The 25,669-nt window shown below is 42.6% G+C and overlaps 1 protein-coding gene and 1 pseudogene across 2 annotated transcripts in view; one reads left to right on the plus strand and one right to left on the minus strand.

The window, feature by feature from the left end:
- The window catches only part of APLN (apelin), a 134,081-nt gene that overhangs the window by 39,108 nt on the left and 69,304 nt on the right, over positions 1 to 25,669 (plus strand). The window lies entirely within an intron of this gene.
- The window catches only part of LOC136317383 (mitotic checkpoint protein BUB3-like), a 96,511-nt pseudogene that overhangs the window by 10,584 nt on the left and 60,258 nt on the right, over positions 1 to 25,669 (minus strand).

The raw sequence follows: 25,669 nt of genomic DNA on the forward strand, positions 1-25,669 counted from the left end.
CTTCTTCTTCAGGAACCCCTATGATGCAGATGTTATTTCTCTTCATGTTGTCACAGAGCTCTCTTAGAGTTTCCTCAGACTTTTCGAGTCTCTTTTCTTTTTTCTGCTCTGCTTCAGTGCCTTTATTTATCATGTCCTCTAACTCACTGATTTGATTCTCTGCTTCATCCATCCTGCTTTTAATTTCTTCCATTGTGTTCTTTATTTTAGATACTGTATTTGTCATTTCTGACTGATTCTTTTTTATTATTTCAATGTCTTTTTTTTATTTGCTATCTCTTTATTTAGGTGTTTGTAATGACCATCTATTGTTCTAATATCTTTGAGTATCCTAACAATATTTATTTTAAACTCTGCATCTGGTAATTTGATTATATCTGATTCATTTAGGTCCTTTTCTGGGGATTTCTCTTGGTTCATTTGTGTAGCATTTCTTTGCCTTCACATTTTCTCTGTGTAAAGGAAGGTTTTGGCCATTGGAATCCACTGGGTATGGTCTCTGTTCCCTAGGTATGGTCTGTCTGCAGGCCCGCCACCTCCTCTTCTGTTGCTGCCTAGGGCTTTTGGGTTTGGGTGTTGCCAGTGCCTGCATACTGGGGATGCTGCTGTGGTTTCCACCTCTCCTTCATGGGAGTGGCTGTGATCACGTGCTCGGGTGCACAAGCCTTGGTGGCCTTGGCCTTTGCCTCGCCCATGTGGGTGGTGTTATGCTTGGCCCTAAGGGCAGTGGCAAGCACCTTTGCTCAGCTGCAGGTCTCTGCCTGTTTGCGGGCTTTCACCCCGCCCTTGCAGGAGGAGCCCTCTCGTGGAATGGCTTCTAGCTTTGGCTCTACCGGTTGGGCAGGACTGCGTGCCCATGCTCAGCTCAGTAGCGGAACTCCACCTGTTCTGGGCTTTTGGCTCCACCCCCGCAGGAGGAGCCGGCTCCCAAGTCAGGCCACAAGCCTTGGTTTTCCGGGCAGGGCAAGGCTGTGCTCCTGGCGCCCTTGCTCAAGGGCTGGTCTCCACCCCTTCCGGGGTTCCCGCCCTTCTCCCACTGGCTGGATTACAGGCTGCTGGCAGCTGGGCTTGACCGCTTTTGCATGCTTACTCCTCCACAGCCAGGCAAGACTGAGCTCATACGTGAGCTCAGTGGTGGCCAGCAGGCTTCCACCCCTGCCCACAGAACCACCCCTCTGCATCCCAGCACCGCCCTCCAGCGAGCCCTCAGCTGTGTGGGTGGGGGCGATGCAGCTCAGACCCTAACACTCACTACTGTAGACCCAAAAGCTCCTTCTTTCTAAGCGACTCTGCTCTGAGTGCCACGGGAGAACTTGTTTGGCTGGTGTCCTGCTTCCCTTTGCTGGTATTGCTGTTTCCGGGGGAAATATTCACTTCAGATTTGGGGAGTGACTTGTCCCAGGGGTTAGAGTGGCTGTCTCCTCAAATGTTTCTCCCTGTGCCTCCTAGATTACACTCTCTTCCTGCTACTCTGGTCCTCTCCTCTCTCCCCATTCCCTGGAGCCCCGGGTGAGTGGTTGTGAAAGAGGTTTTCTATGCGGTCCCTTTAAGAAGAATCCTGGTTCTGGGAAATCAGACTCTTTCTCACAAACAGTATCCTGACTTGTTTCCAGCTAAATACTGTCCTTATGCCTCTTCTAGGCTTTGGGGCTGCAGGCTGGGGCTTTGTTTTTGGGGTTCAGGACCCTCCCCTCTTTGCTAAACTCACTTCCCGCCAAGTGAGTCTCTCCCAGCTGCCGTTTGCTCCAGGGAGTTGGGCAGCTCTCTCCGTGTTTCCGCTTTTCCTACCAGTCTTGGTGTGGCTTCTTCAGTGTTCCTTGGTTGAAGAGTCCTCTTAGTTTAGTCCAAAGTTGGTTTTTCCAGATGATAGTTCTTAAAATTATTTTGTAATCCACTTTGGTTCTGGGAGGTGGATGTTGGTACGTCCGCCTACTGCAGCACCATCTTGTCTTCCCTCTATGACTAGTTTATCTACTGCTAAGGTATTATGTTTCTTGGGGTTTCTACTGAACACCCTGGATTTTCAAAAGGATTCTCTATTCTGGCTGGTAGAACATTGAATGTCTCTCAAATCTGTGAGAGTTCTGGGAATTTCAGCTTATAGTTTCTTGGTAGTTCTTGGCCTTGCTCTTCCACTTATGTATTTGTAGCTTAGTATTCTGCAATCCAACCAAGAGGATCACTGTGCAGATATTTGAAACTTTTTCTGTGTTGCTCCCTTCTTTCCAGAGCTCCACCCTGCAAGTTGCAGACATCTCAGTACCTTAAATTTTTATCTTTAACTCAGGGAGACTGACTGTGCTCTTTTGGGTTTCACTTCCCACACTGTGATCCATAAAATGCCTCCAGGCAGAAACCAAGAACCATTGTAGGATTCACTTCATTTGTTCTCTTTTTTTTTTCAGGGATTAGAGTCCTGCATTTCTTATTTTCTGATGCCTAAAAAACAGTTTCACATATTTTTTTTCAGTTTTCTAGGTTTTATTAATGTCAGGAGAAAAAGTACGATAAAATTTACTCCAATGTGATTAGAAGCAGAAGTCACAGTTGAAAATTTTAAACAGGAAAGATACATGATCATATTTGCTTTTAAGGAAAAGCTGGTGGCCACCTGGTGGTCTCTTGAATGGACAAGAGGTAAATACTGAAGTAGATAAACAAATTATGAGGTTATTTAAGTTGTGTATGAATGAGCTGATGGTGATATTAACTAAACAATTGGTAGCAGGCAAGAAAGATGTAAAAACATTTGAGAGATATTTAAGAGGTAGGATTGACAAGACTTGGTGATAAATTTGATATGGGTGGTAGGTGAAGTAAAAGGCAGAGTTCAGGATGACTCCCAGTTTTCTGGGTAAGACAACTAGAAGGGTAATAGTGCCATTCATTGACACTGGTGCAGGAGAAGTTGGTCCCCCCCCTTTTTTTGGAGAAGTGTGTTTATTAATGGACAGATATGGTGAGTTCAGTTTTGGACATGTGGAATTTTAGGGGCTTGCAAGCAGTAAAGAGGGCAGTTGACCACGTAGATTTGGGACTTAGAAGAGACCTGGGGGCTGGAGAAATAAATATGGAGTTTATGGCATATACATGGTAACTGAGGCCATGGGAATGGGATGGACTGTCCAGGGTGAAGATTACCAATGAAAGGAGAAGGCATCCCAGGACAGAGGGAATGTCCTGGTTTACAAAGCGAGAGTTTGATGCTGAGGGAATGAGCCACAGTTTAGGGAAGTTGTGATGGGAGAGAAAAAGATAAAATTGGGTCCTTATTGGTCCTCTTCCATGGAGAATAAGCTCTGGGAGGGATTGCTGTGCTCATGCCCCAGAGATGGGAGTAGGGTGTGCTATAAGAGATGAGTGAGACCTTAGGGCACATTCTGCTGAATTTATTGTTTGTGTGTTTGTTTGTTTTTGGCCCTTGCAATGCCCCCCCTCACTTGCAGCCACAGCCATTAACACTATTACAAAGAAAACGGAAATGAAAGAAAACAAAAGCATAATGGCATTAGAAATAGTTACTAAACCCCAAAGCAGGACAAAACTTCAGCTGGTATTCTGGAGGCTACAGCAGCAGTCTCCACAGGCCAACACTGTCATCTTGGCTTGTGCCCTGCAGCTGGGCCCTGCAGTTTGGCCACACTCCAACTAGTCCATATATCTTCATCTCTACCTCTGGCACTGGGAAATATGTCAGGTCCTCCCCAGGCAGCTAACCATGTGGCCAGACCCAAGGAGCAGAGTAGGGCTACAGAGCAACTGGGATAGACAGGGAAAAGCAAGAAGAGGTCAGTGGTGGTATGGATGCCTTGAGCTCTGTCTCAGGTGCCTACTCTCAGTGGCTTCCTTGGGCATCCTGGCTTAAACTCATTCCTCCTTCTTGCTTTTAAAAAATTGTTATTTAGCCTGACCAGGCAGTGGCACAGTGGATAGAGCTTTGGACTGGGATGGCAGAGGACCTAGGTTCAAGCCCCAAGGTCACCAGCTTGAGTGTGGGCTCATATGGCTTGAGCGCAGGCTCACCAGCTTGATCACGGGGTTGCTGGCTTGAGCGTGGGATCATAGACATGACCTCATGGTCAATGGCTTGAGCCCAATGCTCGCTGGCTTGAAGCCCAAGATCTCTGGCTTGAACCCCAAGATTGCTGTCTTGAGCCTTGCTGTCTTGAGCAAGGGGTCACTCGCTCTGCTGTAGCCCGCTGGTCAAGGCACATATGAGAAAGCAATCAATGAACAACTAAGGAGACTAAGGGGCCACAATGAAGAATTGATGCTTCTCATTTCTCTCCCTTTCTGCGTGTCTGTCCCTCTCTGTCCCTCTCTCTTTCTATCTCTCTCGCTAAAAAAAAAAAAAAAAAAAAAAAAAAAAAATTAGAAAATTAAATCGAAGAGGGTAACACTGATCAATAAGAGTACATAGGCTTCAGGTAAATGTTTCTATAGCATTTGAACTGTTGATTATGTTGTATATCCATCACCCAAAGTCAAATCATTTTCCGTCACTGTATATTTGTCCCTCTTTACTTTCTTCCTCTCCCTCCATCCCCCATGTTCTCTTCCCCCTGGTAACCACTTTACTGTTATCTATGTCTGTGAGTCTCAGTTTTATTTTCCATCTCTAAAGAGAAACCATATAATCTTTACCTTTTATTGATTTACTTATTTCACTTAGTATAATGTTCTCAAGTTTTATTCATGTTGTCGTAAATGGCAATATGTCATCATTTTTTTATAGCTGAGTAATATCCATTGTATATAAGTACCAATTCTTTTTTATCTAACTCGCTATTGGACACTTTGGTTGTTTCCATGTCTTGACCATTGTGAATAATGCTGCGATTGAACATGGGGCTGCATGTGTCTTTATGTACCAGTGTTTTTGAGGGTTTTTTGGTGGATACCCAGTAGAGGGCTTGCTGGGTCATATGGTAATTCTATTCTTAATTTTTTGAGGAACCACCATACTTTCTTCCATAATGGTTGTACTACTTTACATTCCCACCAGCAGTGAATGAGGGTTCCTTTTTCTCCACAGCCTCTCCAACACTTGTTATCACCTGTCTTGTTGATAATAGCTAATCTAACAGGTGTAAGGTGGTATTTCATTGTAGTTTTGACTTGTATTTCTCGAATAGCTAGTAAGGATGAACATCTTTTCATATATCTGTTAACCATTTGTATGTCTTCTTGGGAGAAGTATCTGTTCAGGTCATCTCTCTAATTTTAAAGTGGATTGTTTGCTTATTTGTTGTTGAACTTTGTGAGTTCTTTATATATTTTGGATATTAACCCCTTATTACAGCTGTTGTTCGCAAATATCATCTCCCCTTTAATTGGCTGCCTATTTGTTTTGTTGTCAGTTTCTTCTGCTGTGCAGAAGTTTTTTTGTTTGTTTGTTTGTTTGATATAGTCCCATTCATGTATTTTTGCCTTTACTTCTCTTGCCTTTGGGGTCAAATTCATAGTGTTTTCTACAGTCAAGGTCCATGAGTTTAATACCTATGTTTTCTTCCATGCAATTTATTGTTTCAGATTTTATATTTAGGTCTTTGATCCATTTTGAATTAATTTTTGTGCAAGGGTACAAACTAGTCAAGTTTCATTCTTTTGCACATGGTTTCCCAATTTTCCCAGGACTTTATTGAAGAGGGTTTCTTTTCTCAATTGTGTGTTTTTGGCTCCTTTGTCAAAGATGATCTGTCCATATATATGTAGTTTTATTTCTTGACTCTCGATTCTGTTCTATTGGTATGTGTGCCTGTTTTTCTGCCAATACCATGCTCTTTTGATTATCATGGTTCTATAGTATGACTTGTAGTAAGGTAGCGTGATACCTCTGGCTTCATTCTTTTTTCTTAGGATTGCTTTGGTTATTCATGATTTTTATGGTTCCATACAAACCTGGTGATTTTTTGTTCTATTTATTTAAATAATGACATTGAGATTTTTGATGGGGATTGCATTAAATTTTTATATTGCTTTGGGATAAAATGGCCATTTTAACTATGTTGATTCTTCTAATTCATGAACATGGAATATTTTTCAATTTCATAGTGTTTTTTAAAACTTCTTTCAATAATGCTTTGTAGTTTCCAGTGTATAGGTCCTTCACATCCTTTGTTAAGTTTGTTCCTTGGTATTTTATTATTTTTTTGTTGCAATTGTAAAAAGGATAGTTTTTTTAAGTTCATTTTCCGAAGTTTCATCATTGGCATGTAGGAAAGCAATAAACTTTTCTATATTGATTGCGTATCGTGAGACTTTACTTTATCTGTTTATTGTTTCTAATAGATTTTTGGTGGAGTCTTTGGGGTTTTCTATATACAAGATCATGTCAACTACAAAAAATGATACCTTTACTTCTTTCCTGATATGAATGCCTTTTATTTCTTTTTCTTGTTCCTGATTTTAGAGGAAAAGCCTTCATTTTTTCACCATTGAGTATGATATTAGCTGATGATTTGTTATTTGTGGACTGCATTATGTTGAGGTACTTTTCTTCTATTCTGATTTTATTGAGCGTGTTAAGCATAAAAGGCTGTTATATCCTATGCGATGTCTTTCCTAATTATATGATCATATGATTTTGTTCTTAGTTTTTGTTGATGTGATATATTACGTTGAACAATTTACATATGTTGAACCATCCTTCTGTTCCTGGAATCCCACTTGATAATGATGTGTGTGTGTGTGTATGTGTATTTATTATATATGGGTTTTTTTGGTTTTTGTTTTTTTCTCAGACTCCCACGTGCACCCACCAAGTTCCACCTGGCAAGCCCACTAGGTGGCGATGATCTTCCTATCTGGGCCCTTGCTTCATTGCAATGGGAGCCATTCTAGTGCCTGAGGCAGAGGCCATGGAGCCATCCTCAGTGCCCGGGCCAACTTTGCTCCAGTGGAGCCTTGGCTGTGGGAGGGGAAGAGAGAGACAGAGAGGAAGGAGAGGGGGAGGGTGGAGAAGCAGATAGTTGCTTCTTCTGTGTGCCCTGGCTGGGAATCAAACCCGGGACTTCCACACACCGAGCCAACGCTCTACTGCTGAGCCAACCAGCCAGGGCCTTAATGTGTTGTTGCATTGGGTTTGCTAGTATTTTGTTTATGATTTTTGCATCTGTATTTATTAGAGATATTAATCTGTAGTTTTCTTTTTCTTTGTTGTACTTGCCAGGTTTCTGTATCAGGGTTATATTGGCCTCATAAAATGTGTTAGGGAGTATTGTTTCTTCTTCTATTTTTTGGGAGACTTTGAGAAGGATAGGTACCAAATCTTCTTTGAATGTTTGGTAGAATTCACCAGTGTAGCATCTGGTCCTAGACTTCTGTTTTGGGGGAGGTTTTGATAGTTATTTCTATTTCCTCTGTGCTTAGAGGTCTACTTAGGTTTTCCACTTATTTGTGACTCAGTTTAGGAAGATTGTATAGTTCTAGGATTTATCCATTTCTTCTAGGTTGTTAAATTTGGTATCATATAATCTTTCATAGTATTCTATTATGATCCTTTGTATATGTGTGATGGCTGTGGTAATTTCTCCTCTTTCATTTTAGATTTTGTTTATATGAGTCCTTTCTCTTTTGCCCCTAGTAAGTCTAGCCAGTGGTTTGTCGATTTTATTGATCTTTTCAAAGAACCAGCTATTCACTGTACTAATTTTTCTATCTATTTTTTGTTCTCTATTTCATTTAGTTTTGCTCTAATTTTTACTATTTCCTTTCTTCTGCTGACTTTAGGTAGCCTTTGTTCTTTTTCTAGTTCTTCAAAGTCTGATATTAGGTTGTTTACTTGGAATCTCTCTTGTTTCTTGATATGAGCCTATAATGAGATAAGCTCTCTTATTACTGCTTTTGTTATATCACATAAATTTTGATATGTCATGTCACTTTCATTTGTCTGTATATATCTTTTGATTTCTGCTTTTATTTCTTCTTTGACTAGTCATTTTTTAGAAGTATGTTGTTTAATTTCCTCATTGTTTTTGGTTTCTTTACATCTTTTTTTTGTAGTTGAATTCTAATTTCAAAGCCTTATGGTCAGAAATATGCTTGGTATAGTTTCAATCTTCCTGAATTTGTTGATGTTAGTTTTGTGGCCCGATATATGGTCTATCCTTGAGAATGTTCCATGCACAGTGGAGAACAATGTATAATCTGATGTTTTTATATAAAATGTCCTGTAAATGTCTATTGTGTCCATTTTGTGTAGTGTGTTATTTAAGGGCAATGTTTCTTCTTTTATTTTCTGTTTGAACGATCTATCTAAAGCCATCAATGGTGTGTTGAAATCTCCAAGTATGATTATGTTTTTTTCTGTTTTTCTTTTTAGACCAGTTAGTAGATGTCTTATATATTTTGGTGCTCCCTTGTTTAGTGCATATATATTAAGAAGTATATGTCTTCTTGATATAATGTTCCCTTTACCATTATGAAATATCCATCTTTGTCTCTGGTTACCTTTGTTGTCTTGAAGTCAGCATTGTCAGATATGAGTGTGGCTACACCTGCTTTTCTTTGAATATTATTTACTTGAGGTATCTTTTTTCAACCTTTTATTTTGAGTCTACTTTTTCCTTGCATCTTAGATATGTCACTGAAGGCAGCATATGGTTAGGTTTTGCTTTTTGATCCAGTCTGCTACTCTGTATCTCTTTATTGGTGAGTTTAGCCATTTACATTTAGGGTAATTATTGACACTTGATGATTTCCTGTAGCCATTTTATATTTTGTTTTCTGGTAGCTCTGTGTCTCATTTAGTTATTCTTTTTTGTGTTTCTGTCAGTTGTTTCTGTTTGTTGGCATTTTATACTTCTTTCCCCTGTTTTTTTTTTTAAGCTGTTTGTTTCAGCAGTGACTCTTTCGTGGGTGCTTACCATTAGGTTCTTAAGAGAAAAATATTCATATGTACAAGAGTCCTTTGTCTTATGAGTGCTTCTGTACTTCATCCTCCTTTGTTACTGCAGATCTTTATCCTCTCCCCTTTTATGTTATTGTTGTCACAGATTTTCCTTGTTTTTATTGTGACTTTGTTGGAACTTTTACTTGTAGTTTTTGTTTTGTTCTTTGTGTCTGGCCAAAGAACCCCTTTCAGTATTTCCTGCAGTGGGGGTTTTCTGGTGATAAATTCCTTCAACTTCTGTATGTTTGTAAAAGTTTTTATTTCTCCTTCATATCTGAAGGTTAACTTTGATGGCTGTAGTATTCTTGGCTGGTAATTTCTCTCTTTCAGTACTTTGAATATTTGGTTCCACTCTTTTCTGGCTTGTAGAATTTATGCTGAGAAGTTCATTGTTAACTTAATGGGCCTTCCTTTATATGTTATGTTTTCCTTTTTCTTATCTGCCTTGAAGATTCTTTCTTTGTTACTGATTTTTGACAATTTTATTAAGATATGCCTTGGAGTAGGTCTGTTTGGGTTGCAGTAACTTGCCATTCTGTTTGCTTCTTGGATTTGAACCTGTAACCCTTTCCATCAGCTTGGGAAGTTCTCATCAATTATTTGTTTGAATAGGTCTCCATTCCCTTCTCCCTCTCTTCTTCTGATATACCCATTATTCTTATAATGTTCTTTCTGTTGGAGTCAGACAATTCTTGTAGAGCTTTCTGTTTTTTTAATTTACAAGTATCACTCCTCTTCTCTCTGTAGCATCTCTAGGTGCCTGTCTTCTACATCACTGATTCTTTCCTCTATCTGGCTTGTTCTATTAGCTAAACTTGCTACCTCAGTCTTCAATTTATATATCAAGTACTTCATCTCTTTTTTTAAAGTTTCAATCTCCTTGGTGAGGTGTTTGTTTTGTTTACTGAGCTCATTAAGTTGCCTGTTGGTGTTTCCTTTCATCTCATTGAGTATTTTCAGAACTTCAGTTTTGAATTTTTTATTGTTTAACTCCAAGGTTTCCATGTGATTGAAACATTTTTTTGGAGTTTTTCATTTTTGTTCTAAATTATGTTTCTGTCTGTGTAGCCATGGTATCTGATTTCTTCTTCCTTGATGTAATTTTAGAGTGGTATTGTTAAGAACTCTAACAACAGCAAAAAAACTAAGAACATAAAAAATAAAAATTAAAAAGTATAATAAAATATAAAAATTAAAATAATAATGACAAATAAAAAGGTAAAATCATAGAAAACAAATATTTTAAACAAAAGATGAAATAACCCACAAAAATAAAAATACAAAATATAAAAATTAAAGAAAATAAAATTCAAAAGAGGAAAAGAAGGAAAAAAAATAAACGTCTGTTTTGAGAGATTACTTTTTTCTTCCAGTAGGTATCACTGTATTACAAGTTTTAGTTCTATGAAATTCCTGGGCTGTCCTCCCCTGAGATGTTGCTGTTGCAATGATGTAGTTGGGACTGCAGTTCTGTTGGTGGGTGAGGTCTTTATGGCTTCATGGCTTTAACAATGGCAATATCAGGCTTCTGGGTACTCTTCCCCATGTCTCAACAGACCAAGGGAGAAGATGCAGAGTACTTCTTTTCTTCAGGGGAGAGAGTGGCTTTGGTGAGTTAGTTGTGGGGTCTGTCTCTGCCACTCTTCATACCTGGGGGGTGAGGGAGGTGGGATCTAGGAGGCTTGGGGGCTGCACTTTGATTTTCTCTGTCTGTGTGCCAAGTGTGGGCTGTGGGAAGACTGCGGGAACAACTAGCAGTGATCCCTGTTCTGCTGCCACTTTGGTTTACTATCTCCCCCTCTGCCCCTCAATCTCTTCGCTCCTCCTCACAGAAAGAGGCCCAGGCACTCCGGGCTTCCCTCTCCATATCCTTGCAGACAAAACTCAGTTAGCTTAACCTTCTCTCTTCCCCTTAGCCTGGCAGAAAACAAAAAAAAAAACAAACAAACAAACCCAGTTACTCCACATTAATCTCCTATCTGGAACCCACCACAAGTGCATTTTATCTTCAGCCCCCCTCCCCTTCAACTGTCCACCTTTAGTCCATTTGGTGTGTAGATCTTTCAGGCATGCCTGCGAGCCCAGCTGGTGTTCCTTTGCTGCATTACAGTTGTTCAATTTATTGAATTTCATGGGGAGAGATCAGGATTATCTCTCATGCTGCCATTACTCTGATGTCCTCCATGCCTACTTCTCAGAACTGGAGAAATAGTAATGGTATAATTACATGGATATTACTCAAATTCATCCTTTGTGGTCTATTGTTTTCAAATTGGATCTTATCTGTCACCTCAATGGGCTCAGAGTTCCCCAAGGGCAGGGACTAGCTGCAATCACTGTTTGTCCAACTTCTTCACAGTATACCCACCTTGGAGCAATGCCATGGGGCAGGTCAAAGGGTACCCTTCCTAATCAGCTTTACTGTCAACTCAGATATGTGGCATGCTGACTTTTGACAGACTGCAAGTTGTGTTTTGGAGTTTTTTGTTGTTGTTGTTTTAAATTGTGAACTGCCTGAAGCATGTACAATAGAATCTGGTTTACCAAAATTTAACTTGTTCTCAACTTCACAAGGACATAGCTCTTGGCTAAAGTGAGGTATATCTGGATTTATTTTTTCAATTAAAATGAATAAATATTTTGATGTATAGAGGGAGAATTTTCCAAGACTCTTACTTGAGGAAACTGGAGACCCCTGAGATGAGGGAGAGAGTTGGTGCAAGTTTTCCTCAGCAGTATGGGAGCATTGTGAAGCTGGGCCTCCTAAGTCATCAGAAAGGAGGCCATGTCAGCTCCTTCCCCTCAACCTCAGAAAACAGTGCTCTCTTTCTAGTGGGTACTGAACCATTTGGGCTGCAGGGAGCATATAGAGCTACTTGTTCTGGCTGACAGGATTCCTGACTTCTGGCAGTGTGTGTCCTCTGAGAAGCAGGCATCAAGATGGGATTAAATGTGCAAGTGATTTATTTGAGGAAAAACATAAAAGATACAGGCATGGAAGCAGGAATAAGCAGGGAGAACCTTCCCACCACAGTGCAGGACTGACACCTGAAAAAGGAGATGGGAAAGGAAGGAGGCTTGAGAAGAAAGAGTGTTAGACTGCAGCACAGTTCTGATAAAGGCCTGGTCAGATTGATGGAAAATCCTTGAGCAAGGTTTGCCTGTTGGAGGAGTCTCATGCCACAGGAATGGCTGAGACTGGTATCCCTACCAGACTTAGTCATTGGTTGGGAGCAACTTGGGGGAAACATGGCCTTGATGTGAACACCACCAAAGATCTAAAAGTGTAGCCGCTGGAGCTGTTAGTGAGATCAGTTTTTTTGTAGCTGGTTCTCTCTAAGAGAGATCTGAGCAGTATATCTTTGGGCCCATGAAACCATCCCTGCAGCCTCCTGGGACTTTACCCTGCCATCCTGCCTGGGACCTGTTCTCACTGGTTTGCTCCCAAGGCAAGTGTTTTTCCCCTTCCAGCTGAACTCAAGGCTAGACAATCTGCCTGGGCCTCTTTAAGCTCCACAGTAGGACCTGGACTCCTTGCTTTGCTGGAGTGTCTGTTTGGAGTTGGCAGGCTGTGGAGGTTGTTGGGTGGGGGCTGTGGGCTTTGACTCACCCACCGGTCAGACGATCAGTGCATGTGGTAGAGATATTTAAAATAGTCCCCAAAGGAAAGCTGCTACTGCTTTTCTTTCTGGTCTGTGCCTTCTGCTCTTAGGCAAACCTGGAAACCACCTTCTCCATTCATTTACCATCAAAGGAACACTAGTCTTATTTCTTAGAGCTGTATGGTTGAACAGCTCTCTGTGAGTTCTCAGCCAACCTGTGCTGCTTGTGATGGGGAAAAGGGTAAAGGGATGGGTCAGTGGGTAGTAGGCAGCTGACCAGGGCCAATAGAGCCATCTCTAATCAGATCCTGAGAAAAAACATTTCCTCCGGAAGGGTGGCTACAATGTTGGCCTGGCTGGTGGCTCCTCTTGGTCAAGTACCAGGTCTGCTTTGTTATTGTGCTCCAGGACCTAGTCTAAAGCCTGGAACAGAGTGGGTGCCTAATATCTGCTTGTTGAACAAGTGTCTTCAGTGTTCCTCTCCCAGTAATCCCCTTTGCCTTCCACCAACATGCTGTCTTCTTCAGAGGAGGAACTTTGTTTTGTTCATTGAGATATTCTAGCTCAGAGCCTGACATGTGATAAGCACTCAAAGAGTTTCCATTGGGGGCAGGAGCACCATTTCCAGGAGCACAAGTAGGAAGAAAGGGTAAGCTCTGTCCACGAGAGCTCCCAGACTGGTAGGGATACACAACTCCTTAGGCAACATATAGGGAGCCAAGATTTACTTGGAAATAGCTAGACAATAAGAACCCATTTTTAAAAGCTATGAGCAAGAACTTAGAGGGTTACAGCTGTCTAGAGAAGACTTGGGTGTTGAGGGGGATGTTGGAATGGCTGAGGTGACAAAGGCTGACTGGAGGCAGCTGTTCCACATTTTCTTTCCAATCATCTTACTTATGGGAACAGATGTTCTGACCCAGAACTCTGGACACATGGTCTGACCAAGGACCTGGATGCAGGAAAGTGGGGCAGGCCAGGAAAATTTGACAGAGCACTTCCTAGTGTTATGCTCATGGTAAGAAATATCCCAGATGGAGGCCATTCTCTTTGCTGGAGAGCTGGGGCTAAGTTCCCAGGAGGTGAATCTTACCAGCAGGCCTATCGCTGTCTCTTTTGCTGGAGGTTGGCATAACCTGAGTGCACCAAGGAAAGCAAAAGACTTCTTGGACCTATGAGAGAGCAGCAGTGTATTCTACGCAACTACTTCAGCTTAGACACCTGTCACAGACTCATACTGACCATAGCATAATGTCCTTTCAAGTCCTTGAGAGTTGATCTAACAGGAGGAACATTATATCCATTCATGCGTTGCTTTTGGATTCATAGCTGTTGTCACTGCCAGCTTAAGCTTGCAAGTACCCACAGGGCAGGTTCCAAAGCTCTGTCATTCTTTGGGGGAGATTATTCTGTGCAACTTCAGATTCAGTGAGGGTTCATCATAGAGAGAGAAGGAACCAATAAACCAATGTCAGTCCCCTGAGATGTCTTTAGGTGGTTTTCCTACATTGGAGATGGGTTTGACCTGAGCCTTTCACACTCTATATGAAGCAGGCAGACTGGGGGGGGGGCAAGGGCTCAGGTTGGGACTAATGTTAGGGTTAAATTAGGGATTACTTCATGTCTAGGGTTAGAATGCAAGAAAGTGGTCTTCTCTTAGATAGGATCTACAGTCTTAGTTAACATGCTTATACATTTAAATAGTGTCTGTTACTCATAAATGACACACTGGAACTTGTTTTATAAATCTTTGAAGGAAAAGCTTAAAGTTCAAAATTTTAGTTCTAGCTAAAGGTATGACAGTTTCCATCAATGGCAGGAGTGAAACAAGACATTCAACCATGACTGGCCATTAATGTGGCAGTGGCAGTTCTTTCAGCAACTGAGGCTTGGCAGAGAGCAGTATTTGGAAAGATCAGTTATTTTCAGGCTGAGGAGAGACTGGTTTAGTCTGGAGCCCCACAGTGGGTATAATCTAAAGGGAAAGGGTGTGGAATGACACTACGGTGAGGGCTTCAGCAATGCACTTTGGTTTCCTCCTCCTCTTCTTGGCTGACACTGTGTGCTAAGAACTGTGCTTACTGCCTTACAGTGGTACCTCATCTATCATGGGGGTTAGGTTCCAGAATCCCCCATGGTAGATGAAAATCTGTGAAGTAGCGACCTTATATTTGTTTTATTATTTATATATATTTTAAGGCTTTATAAACCCTCTCCACGCTCTTATAAACCTTTCCCACACTTGTTTTGCTTATTTTATCACAAAAATAATTAAAATAATAAATATATAAAAATACCTATATATTGCAAAATCCTGTGTTAATAGCAAAAAATCCACGATACAAAATTAGATATATAGAATTTAAAAACCCGTGATACAGTGAGACCACGAAAAGTGAACTGCGCTATTGCAAGGGACGACTGTAAAAGTATTCTTATTTTGTCCTCAAGGCACTATACAAGGAGTGTCAAATATCATCCCATTTTGCAGATGAGGAAAACTGAGGCTGTAGGGAGTTAGATAACTTGTCTACAAGTTTAGAACAGGGCTAGGGGTGGGACCCAGGTCTTTCTGAATCCAGAGACTTTATCACTGCTATCTTCTGCTGAGTCGAGTTTTTCCTAGGGTCTAGGCTTGCTGTGAAACTCCCCAAGGGACAGGTGGCACCAGAGATCTTGGTACTTCTGATTCAAAAGTGCCCCAAGCATGACTTTTCCATAATGCCCTTCCTGTTCAGTGTCCCTAAAGCTCTGCTCCCTTTGGAATTCCTCAGTCCTGCTAGACTTCCTTGGAATTTCTCCCGGCCCACGTGGACAGGAGTCTGCTTCCTGGTACATATGCTGTCTCTACAGACTCACTCCCAAATGACTGGGGTAGGGCCACTCACCCCAAGCCCCTACCATATCCTTCCCCTCTGTCTCCCTTAGCCCAGCTGCTCTTCACAGCTCTCTTGCCTCCTGATAACTGTGGGAGAATCTGGCAGTGTGCACATGAAGTTAACTGGACCCTGTCCAGGTTGGATTTCACTTGGTTATTCCTTCACCATACTTCTAACCTCCTAGGCCCTCTAGAGACTTAATCTCAGTCCTGGCTAATGCTGAACGGTCTGGTTTTCGCTCATCTGTGGAGTACATTAGTGTGTTGTTTACTGACATCTTACAGTATTTCAAATGAAGTTGTTCCTGGAGACTGTGCCTGGGGTTGGTCAGAGTTTGGTGTTAATGAAGCCAAGCATGTGGTCCCAGGCTGCATCAGGCCTAGTGAACTGTGCTGGGCTGCTAGCCACAGACTGAGGCTGACCCCAGACTCCATTTCAGATTGAACCTGAACCCTATCCATGGGCTGATGGTGGGGGCCTGAACTATGGCGCATCAGTAGGCACGGACATCGTACTAATTATCAAGCCAAGGCACTTGCAAAGTTTGTTCCAGGTTTCTGCCACTTCTTTCACCTTCTGCTATCCTTGTAACAGGCTTTAATGCAGATCTGGCCTTCCTGCATTGGAAAAATTGGGTAGTAACAGTGTGTGCAAGGGGCCTCATCTGGAACTCCCTTCCTATCCTTGCACTGGCCTCTGGCCTCAGGCCCTGGCCACAGAGTCATGCTATCTCACTAAGGAGTAGTCTTTGCTTCCAGCCCTCCACCAGAGCTCTCTTCTATGCTCTACCACCTCATCCTAGCTGAACTGACCCCAACTGGTCCCTAGAAGTATACAGTTGGCTGACCTGTGGTGTTTATGGCTCCTTTTATTGGCAAGGGTTACATTTGCCTAATTTGTAAGACAGCACATAAAAGTGAACATAGGACTGGGTTGCACTGTGCCCAGCTGTCTCTGTTGCAGTGGTGGAAATGACTGGCTGGCACTGAGTTGCCACAGACTCTCCCCTGGGTCCTCTGTGCTAATTTACAAGTGACTGGCTGGTCAAAGGCTGGGTCCACTCTGTTTCCCTCATTAGCCCAGACTTCTCCCTTAACCAACAAAGGGTACCTGTGTTCTGGGATGTTACATTTATTTTTCAGCCTCTGCAAGTGTGTAGATTATGTTTTCTATTCTGTTTATGAAGTTTCTATTATTATATTTTCTGCCTTTCCCTCTGCCCATAGCAGGGGCTGAGTATAAGGGAGACAGACAGTGGAAGCTGAGAGCCACTCCACCAGGGGCTGGTCATCCTTATCTTTCTATTTATCTGTGGTGCCAGGCTGATGCATTGCACAATTTGGGGTGCATGATATTACCTCTGTGCAACATGATGGATGCTATGACTGCGTGTTTGTGTCCCCTTGGAATACATTTGTTAAAACCATAGTCTTCAATGTGATAACATTAGCAGGCAGGGCCTTTGGGAGGTGAGTAGGTCAGGAGGATAGAGCCCTCATGATGGGATAACTGCCTTTATAAGAAGAAACTGGAGAGAGTTTGTTTCTCGTCTGTCTCCCTCTGATCACTGACATGTGAGGATACAATGAGAAGGCCTGAACTGCCAGCACTTTGATCTTGGACTTCCCAGATCCAGAAATGTGAAAAATAAATGTTGTCTGGTCTGTGGCATTTTTGTAAGAGGAGCCTGAACTAAGACAATGGACCACTCCAACCCAGTCACATTTGTAGCTGCCAGACTAACTATGCCTGGTTCAGATTTTTGAATGGGCCCCCTCTGGAGTTTGGGCTATCAACTGGAGCCTGAGAAGGGAGTGGCGGCAGAGCACTGTTCTCCATTTTAAGTTTCTTCTCCAATGTGCCATTTGGTAAAATGTCTCTCAGAGCCTCTTGGTCACACAGTCAGCAAAGCCCACAAGTGGGTCATGTTTCCAAGCTCACTCTTTACCAAGGGTGACTGTGACTCAAATGGAAGTCTGATAGACTCAAAGATCCTATTCTCAGTTTGATTTGATTCTGTGTGATTTGACAAACATTTACTGAAGGAGCCACTGCTCTGGACTGAGTCTGGTGCCACTACTAAGTACAAAGATAAGTTTTGGTTCCTGTCGTCAGGGAGCTTACCGTTGAGTTAGAGAGATGAGTACGAGGGGCAGATATCATTTCAGTCCAGAGTAATAAGGGCACTGACTAAGATAGACATCTTCACAAAGGAGATGATACCTGCCCAGGCATTTGAAGGATCAATAGTTTTTTCAGATGGACAAAATGGGGAGAATGAGCAAAAGTATAAAAGCAAGAGTAGCCATGTGAGTTTGAGGACCTGCAGCTGTTTCAGCATACCTGTTTGACCTTTGCCTTCCAGTGCCTGGCTCTTAGCTGGTGCTCAGGAGATGTTGGGTGAATGAATGTTTCTCCATCATGGGAAATTGTATCCAATTGTAGAAGTTTTGGCCTCATATCCCCTGCTATACTGCAAGCCAGTTGAGGGTGGGTCTGTAAAAGAATTGAACACACAGGGTGACACAGAGGGTTGAGCAATGAAGTGGTCCAGAGCCCAGGTCTTCTGAACTCTCATCTCAGTGCTCTTTTTCACTGTACCTACTTTTCTCTCAGTCCATACCCATCTCTCCCTTCCTGAGCCCTTCAGCACCTTGAGTCAGAGCCATGTGCCATGCACTCTCACACTATTCCTCAGCTCTCTTGAGTTGTACATGAGTTGTTTCCAGTGTATTCTGCTTGTCTCTCCTACTGGACTGTCTGTGCTTTCAAGGCAGAGCCTGGTGTCTTTTCTATATTCTCTACAGTGAGTGATATATGTGCAAAAAAGGAAAGAGGCCAGAGTTGAAGAAATGCAGAAAAGCTCACTATTTTTTTTAAGTGAGAGAAGCAGAGGCAGAGACAGAATCCTGCATGTGCCCCGTCCAGGATCCACTCACCAAGCCCATTAGGGGGTGATGCTCTGCCCATCTGGGGCCCTTTCTTCACTGCAACCAGAGCCATTTTTTAGCACCTGAGGCAGTGGCCATGGAGCCATCATCAGTGCACAGGGCCAACTCACTCCAATTGAGCCATGGCTGTAGGAAGGGAAGAGAGAGACAGGAAGAGAGAAAAAGAGAGAAAGAGAGAGGATAAATGAGAGGGGGAGAGGTGGAGAAGCAGGTGGGCACTTCTCCTGTGTGCCCTGACTTGGTATTGAACCCAAAACATCCACACGCCAAGGCCCTACCACTGAGCCAAACAGCCAGGGCCAGGAAAGTTCACATTTCTCTCTCTCTCTACTTTCTTTCTCCACATCTACAAGAGCTGTATGGGCTCAGTTTTTAAGGGATGGCTTATTCAGACGTAAGGGTTGAAAACCTCTGTGAACACACCTCTAGCCCTGTCCACACCATGTGCAGGAATATCCACCATCCCCTCTCTTTGGGGAATTTGCTGCCAGGAAAGAGAGGAAAAATGGCCCTAAACATAGCAGAATAGAGGATCTCTCTTATTTTGTGAGTAAATGTGTTCCTGATATGTGTGTGAGAATACAATCTTATATTTTATATATTGGGGGGAAAAACACTGGTTGAGGAAATTCTATGATGAAAAAATTTAAACTAATGATGTTGAATTAATTAATTAATTAAATTTCTTCATGGTATCTTTTGCTCATTAAAGATTGAATATGTTTATTTACCAATTTTCTAAGAAAAACCCATCTATCCCAGAAAATACCAACAGATGGTTCTAGATAAACTATATTTGGATCCTACTTTTGCCACTTTGTGAGTGACCTTGGCCAAATGACAGCTTTTCAAACCCTCACTATATATAAAATAGGGATGATCATAGCAACTACCTCATAGGATTTTGATGTGGATGATACATGATGTTGAATGTCAAGAGTATGGATCGATTGAATTATGTGAAGGTTGAGACTGTGAGAGAGGAGAGAATCTTCTCCCTAAGGTGACCTTGATGCATAGTTCCATTACTCTAGTGTGACTTCTCCCCATCATGCATCCAACAGTGTAAATTATTTCACCAATGTGAAGGCAGGTGGAGGGGCGTAGGACACATGTAGATTTGGACAAGCTATTGACAGATACTCCAGTGACACCCCTGTGGGCAAGGTGTCCTCCAGGGCTGGAGGACAGTCTTAATTATAACTGCAAGTGAGAGCTCACTTGAGTAGCTCATGTGCTCAAAATAGAATGGTAGAAATACCAATGACATGCAAACCTGGAAGGCTTCTGCAGCAGGTGAGGACGATCTTCCTCCCTCCCCCATCTCAGCCTAGTTGAGGTCACCTGCGGCTGCAGGAGAAGGCCCTTTCCAGCAGGCCCATGTTTCTGACCTCCAGTGCCTGTAGCTTCTCAGTCGAGACAGGGCTTTGTCCAGCACTGGGGAACTTGCCCAGGCGAACACAGGAACCTGACTTCTGGGCAGCCTTCAACTGTTGGGGAACGCAAATTAGTGGAGAAATGCCCTAATGCCCCCAACCTATCCCAGCAATCCAGCAGGACAAGTCTGAGGCGTGTCCCCACAGCATCTCAGCCAGTCTCCCAAAGGATGGAGCCCTAGCTGCCCCAGGGCTACCTGCTATTGAACACCTTCACTGGATTCTCTCCCTTTCCCTACTTCTATACGTGTGCATCACATGACCACCCTCCCAATAAATGATCTAAATCCAAGTTCTTGTCTCCAGGGCTGCGTTGAAGGGAACCCAAACTCAAACATGTTTTCTACTGTACTTTGCATGAGCCAGGTGAGTGAGCAACAGGACCGTGAGAAAAACTCAATACAAAAGAAATGGAATAAGCCTACCGGACATCTGTTTTCAAAGCACTTTCTTTCACCTGCATCCTTGTTATTCAAAGCACAGAGGAGCAGGTTAGGCATCACCTGGGAGCTCGTGAGAAATGCAGACACAACCCAGGCTGGCTGGCTCAAATCTGCATGTTAATGAAATCCCCAGGTGGTTGTATGCACACTACTGTTTGAGAAGCCCTGCCCTACATTATCTTCCTGGGTTCTCACGAAGTTCCTATAAGAAAATGTTACTATTTGTAGTGGATTTGTTAGTGTCCCCCCAGAATTCATGTCTCCCAGAACTTCAGAATGTGGTCTTTGCAGGTATAATTCGTTAAGATGAGCTCATACTGACCAAGTTGGGCCCTAAATTCAATGACTGATATTCTTTTTTTTTTTTTTTGTATTTTTCTGAAGTTGGAAACGGGGAGAGACAGTCAGACAGACTCCCGCATGCGCCGACCGGGATCCACTGGGCATGCCCACCAGGGGCAACGCTCTGCCCACCAGGGGGCGATGCTCTGCCCCTCTGGGGGCGTCGCTCTGTTGCAACCAGAGCCACTCTAGCGCCTGGGGCAGAGGCCAAGGAGCCATCCCCAGTGCCTGGGCCATCTTTGTTCCAATGGAGCCTTGGCTGCGGGAGGGGAAGAGAGAGACAGAGAGGAAGGAGGGGATGGGTGGAGAAGCAAATGGGCACTTCTCCTGTGTGCCCTCGCTGGGAATCGAACCCGGGCCCCCCGCACGCCAGGCCTACGCTCTACCGCTGAGCGAACCGGCCAGGGCCAATGACTGATATTCTTATAAGAAGAGGACTCACAGAGACACATCGAGAAGGCCATCTGGCAGAGATTAGAGTGATGCTGCCGTAGGCCAGAAAACATTGTGAGGCAGGTAGAGCTAGGAGAGGCAAAGAAGGATCCCAGCCTTCAGAGAGGGTGTGACACTACCCACATCTTGGTTTTGGACTTACAGCCTCCAGAACTGTGAGAGAATAATTTTCTGTTTTGTTTGTTTGTTTGTTTGTGGGTTTTTTTGTTTTTTGTATTTTTCTGAAGTTGAAAACGGGGAGGCAGACAGACTCCCGCATGCACCTGACTGGGATCCACCCGGCATGCCCACCAGGGGGCGATGCTCTTCTCATCTGGGGCATCACTCTGTTGCAACCAGAGCCATTCTAGCGCCTGAGGCAGAGGCCACAGAGCCATCCTCAGCGCCAGGGCCAACTTTGCTCCAATGGAGCCTTGGCTGTGGGAAGGGAAGAGAGAGATAGAGAGGAAGGAGAGGGGGAGGGGTGGAGAAGCAGATGGGCGCTTCTCCTGTGTGCCCTGGCCAGGAATCAAACCCGGGGCTCCTGCATGCCAGGCCAACGCTCTACCACTGAGCCAACCGGCCAGGGCCTAAATTTCTGTTTTAAGCCACTCAGTTTGTGCTACTTTGATACAGTGGCCCTAGGAAACTAATCATTCCCAATTTCACAGCCACAATAGTGGTAAAGCCAGAATTTGACCTCGGTACAGCTTCTGTTGCTGACTCAACATCGTGCAATGGGTGTCAGGCCCACACAGGTCTCTGGGAGCATTTCCAGGGTCCTTTTATTATTAGCCCTGCTCTGTTCCACATTGTTATCCAGGACTTGGAGGCAGGCACAGGGACACATTGCTCAGGTGTGCAGATGACACAAGGCCTGGGGGGGTTGGTTAATATACTGAATTGGGGCTCAGGAAGATTTAGACAGATTAGAACAAGGGCCCCAACACCAGATGTTGGAACTACACAGGGATGAGGGGAAAGGTCCACATTTAGGATACAAAGAGCAACCATACACAAACAGGACAGGGAAAGATAGTTTGACAGATGTTCTCATAGAAACAAAACCTGAAGCTGGCAGGTATGTAGTTATAACGATCTCAAGCTCAGCTGGATTTGTGAGTGTGATACAGTTAGTGACGAAGGAAAATAGCCTTTAGCTGTATTAATAGAAAAGCAGTGATAGAGTGATAGCATACTTAGCTTCTACTTTGTGCTGCTCTCGCCATCCTTGGAGGACTACATCAAGGCAGGGGTACCATTTTTTTTTTAATGTTTACTGTATTGATTTGAGAGAGAGAGAGAGAGAGGAACATTGATCTGTTCTTGTATGTGACCTGACAGGGAATCAAACCAGGAACTTCTGCAGTTCGGGACAATGCTCTAGTAACCAACTGAGTTATCTGGTCAGGACTGGAGGTATTACTTTTTAAAGAGGACTATAAGCTAGAGAGGTTTTTTTTAGGGGGGATGACCAGAATGGAGAAAATTCAAAAATAAAGCAGTGATGCCTGACCAGGCGGTGGCGCAGTGGATAGAGCATCAGACTAGGATGCGGAAGACCCAGGTTCGAGACCCTGAGGTCGCCAGCTTGAGCATGGGCTCATCTGGTTTGAGCAAACATTCACCAGCTTGGCTCAAGCAAGGGGTTATTTGGTCTGCTGAAGGCCCATGGTCAAGGCACATATGAGAAAGCAATCAATGAACAACTAAGGTGTCACAATGTGCAACGAAAAACTAATGATTGATGCTTCTCATCTCTCCGTTCCTGTCTGTCTGTCCCTGCCTATCCTTCACTCTCTCTCTCTCTCTCTGTCTCTGTAAAAAAATTAAAAAAAATAAAGCAGTGATAATAGCTGCCATTTACCAAGTGCTTCCTGTGCCAGCCACTGGGCTAGGTGAAGTAAGACAGACTCTGTCCCTGTCCTTAGGAAACTTACAGCCTACTGAGAAAAGACAAGCAATATACCCCACAGCAGAGAAATACATGTATTTATTTGAAAACCTACAAATGCTACAGAGCAGTGCAGGGTGTTATGAGAGTACTTAGCCACAGAACCTGACCCAGACTGGGGATCAGAGCAGGCTGCCCTGAGGAAATAGCATTTGCATCTTTGATCCAACTTATGAAAGCTGAGTAAGTGTTGCCCAGGGAACCATAGCACCTTTTAAACCGAGATCATCAGGTTCAAAGGCCCTGGGGCACATTTGAAGATGAGGGAGAACAGTTGTATTACAGGATGTTGCTTGGTTAGATGAGGGTGTTGGAAACATCATTTTGGCTCTATTGTGAGGAACAGATGGGAGGGGGCAAGAGTCGGTGCTGGGAGACCAGTTAGGAGGGTGTCATAGTCATCCTATGCCAGTTGGCTATTGCCTCTGTAACAAAGTACTGTAGTCTCCCCTTATCCCAGGAGATACTTTCCAAAATCCTTAGTGGATGCAGATAGTACCATAGTGTGTGTGTATGTGTGTATTTTGTGTATTTTTCCCCCTATGCGTCCCTACCTTTTCACTTAAAAGAAGCACATTACAGCTTCTCTTTGACAAATCTACCGCATTTCCCCATGTATAAGACACACCTTTTTTCAAAAAATGTGGGGTCTAAAAACTAGGTGCGTCTTATACAGTGGTTGTAAATTTTTTTTACTTGAATTTCCTGCTTTTTTACGCTTGTTTTTGTGCTCATTGTTGAAGACAGTGATTTGTTATCAGACAGAGATGAGGACAAGCTAATGAATGAAAGCTTTGACAGTGATGAGGAGTTGTATGAATTTTATGATGAATAAAACTTGAGTTCAATTACTTTATGCAATACTTTTTTTTTTCTCCCAAATTTTAAGCCCTCAAATTAAGGTGCATCTTATACATGGGAGCATCTTATACATGGGGAAATATGGTAAATTACAACATCGCTATTGTGTTTTGGGACCATCAAGTAAAATAAGGGTTACTTGAACATAAGCACTGTGGTATCACCACAGCTGATCTGATAACTCTGCTAACTACTGACTAACAGGCAGGGGAGTGTCTATAGTGTGGAGACTTTGGACAAAGGGATGATTTACATCCTGGGAAGAACAGAGCAAGACTGTCTGAGATTTCATCATACTATTCAGAATGGCACATGATTTAAAACTTATAAATTGTTTATTTCTGGAAATTTTCATTTAATATTTTCAGACTTCAGTTGATAGTGGGTAACTGAAACAAGGGACAATGAAACCACAGATAAGCCACAAACTTAGTGGTTTAAAACAATACAAATGCATCCTTTTACAGTTGTGGAGATCAGAAGTCCATAATGGGTCTCATTGGGCCAAAACCAAGATGTCAGCAGGACTTTGTTCCTTCTAGAGGTTTTTCTGGTTTCTTGAGGTAGCCATATTCCTTGGCTTATGACAGCTTTCCATCTTCAAAGCCAGCAATGACCTATCAAATCTTTCTCGTGTTCCATCACTTTGAATCTGACTCTCCTGTCTCCCTGTTTTGCTTATAAGGACCCTTGTGATTATATTGGGTCCATTCACATCATCTGGGATAATGCTTATATCTCCCTGTTTTAAGTTAGCTGATTAGCAACTATAATAGTCCCCTGCTACATAACATGACACTTTCCCAGGTTCTGAGAATTAGGATGTGAACATCTTTGGATGGGGGACATTGTTCTGCCAACCACACATCCCAATTTACACACATTATTACTTCATTTACTCCTCTCAACCCCTGCAAGAGATTGTTATTTTCTTTCTTTCTTTCTTTCTTTCTTTCTTTCTTTCTTTCTTTCTTTCTTTCTTTCTTTCTTTCTTTCTTTTTCTTTCTTTCTTTCTTTCTCTTTCTTTCTTTCTCTTTCTTTCTTTCTTTCTTTCTTTCTTTCTTTCTTTCTTCTTTCTTTCTTTCTTTCCTTTCTCTCTCCTTTCTTTCTTTTTCTTTCTTTCTCTTTTTCTTTCTTCTTTCTTTCTTTCTTTCTTTCCTTTCTCTCTCCTTTCTTTCTTTCTTTCTTTCTCTTTCTTTCTTTCTTTCTTTCTTTCTTCTTTCTTTCTTTCTTTCTTTCCTTTCTCTCTCCTTTCTTTCTTTCTTTTTCTTTCTTTCTCTTTCTCTTTCTTTCTTTCTTTCTTCCTTTCTTCCTTCCTTCCTTTCTTTCTTTCTTTCTTTCTTCTTTCTTTCCTTTCTCTCTCCTTTCTTTCTTTCTTTCTCTTTCTTTCTTTCTTTCTTTCTTTCTTCTTTCTTTCTTTCTTTCCTTTCTCTCTCCTTTCTTTCTTTCTTTTTCTTTCTTTCCCTTTCTTTCTCTTTCTTTCTTTCTTTCTTTCTTCCTTTCTTTCTTTCTTTCCTCCCTCTTCCTCCCTCCCTCCTTCCTTCCTTTCTTTCTTTCTTTCTTTCTTTCTTTCTTTTCTTTCTTTCCTTTCTCCTTTCTTTCTCTTTCTTTCTTTCTTTCTTTCTCTTTCTTTCTTTCTTTCTTTCTTCTTTCTTTCTTTCCTTCTTTCCTTTCTCTCTCCTTTCTTTCTCTTTCTTTCTTTCTTCCTTTCTTCCTTTCTTTCTTTCCTCTCTCTCCCTCCCTCCTTTCTTTCTTTCTTTCTTTCTTTCTTTCTTTCTTTCTTTCTTTCTTTCCTTTCTTTCCTTTCTCTCTCCTTTCTTTCTTTCTTTCTCTCTTTCTTTCTTTCCTTTCTTTCTTTTAAAAGAGACAGACAGAA

The sequence above is a fragment of the Saccopteryx bilineata genome, chromosome X, assembly GCF_036850765.1.
Source record: "Saccopteryx bilineata isolate mSacBil1 chromosome X, mSacBil1_pri_phased_curated, whole genome shotgun sequence".
NCBI classification, from domain to species: domain Eukaryota; kingdom Metazoa; phylum Chordata; class Mammalia; order Chiroptera; family Emballonuridae; genus Saccopteryx; species Saccopteryx bilineata.